At 32.5% G+C, this 861-nt stretch overlaps 1 long non-coding RNA gene across 2 annotated transcripts; it reads left to right on the top strand.

Moving 5' to 3' along the window:
• Positions 1–852, top strand: LOC110095875. Of its 2 annotated transcripts, none has more exons than XR_002303019.2 (3): positions 1–46; positions 409–543; positions 714–852. It is a non-coding gene; the product is annotated as an uncharacterized LOC110095875 (long non-coding RNA). The 2 variants fall into 2 exon arrangements; XR_003699780.1 differs by having other exon boundaries at positions 1–60.
• The last annotated feature ends 9 nt before the right edge of the window (positions 853–861 follow it).

Below are 861 nucleotides of genomic sequence, written 5' to 3'. Positions count from 1 at the left end.
AAAGAGATCTGTTCGCCAAGGTCGAATTGATGCCTATTCTGCTTTGGTAAGCAAAAGATGGTAAATTCATGTAACATTCTGTAAGTTTTTTTTTTCATTCTAAATTCGTTTATCGTTGGCTCTGGAAAATGATGAAGAGATGGGAATGAGCTTAATATTCTTGGATTTATTTTAAAATGAGTATAATATAAGAATTGATTGTTTAGCTATGGAACGTGCTAATTTCAACGTAAATCCAACCATTTTAAAATCCATTAAGACTAAAGCTTCGTTTGGAACAGCTTTCTTATTGCTTCTCAAAGCAGTTTTCTAGTATAAAAATTTTAAAGTTGCTTTGAGAATCAATAAAAAAGCTGTCCCAAACGAAGCTTAAAATCTTGATCAAAATTTCTCCATTTACTCATTCAGATGCTACTGGAGAGATACTTCTCAACATCAGGCAGTGAAGCTGAATTAGTGCTTCCAAAGCAATTGGATTTGCAAGAAAAGCTCAGAAGAGGTTCCTACCAAGATAATCTTGAATTCTAGCAAGAAATAAACCTGGTAAGGGCTTAAGAGCTATCAGGCTGTATATACTTACTAACCTTGAAATAACTTAATTGTTGAAATGCCGAAAATTCCTGACATTGAAGTTTGATTTAATTACATCATCTGCCATTGGCAAAAATTTTGCTCAGCTAATATATCACTTCTCTTTTTGAAATTCTCTGCAGATAGATTTTACTGGACATCTGAGGATTGCTAATGGAGAAACAGCTGATTGATTTCTTTGCTAGCATTTTGGATTGGATATAGTAAGGATTTTTGTTTTAGTTTATTTTTTTAGACAAATTAGCAGTACCTTTATCTAGAGCTTACAAT

The sequence above is a fragment of the Dendrobium catenatum genome, unplaced genomic scaffold (genome assembly GCF_001605985.2).
Source record: "Dendrobium catenatum unplaced genomic scaffold, ASM160598v2 original_scaffold_189797, whole genome shotgun sequence".
Classification (NCBI taxonomy): domain Eukaryota; kingdom Viridiplantae; phylum Streptophyta; class Magnoliopsida; order Asparagales; family Orchidaceae; genus Dendrobium; species Dendrobium catenatum.
This window is presented reverse-complemented; position numbering and strand designations above follow the sequence as displayed.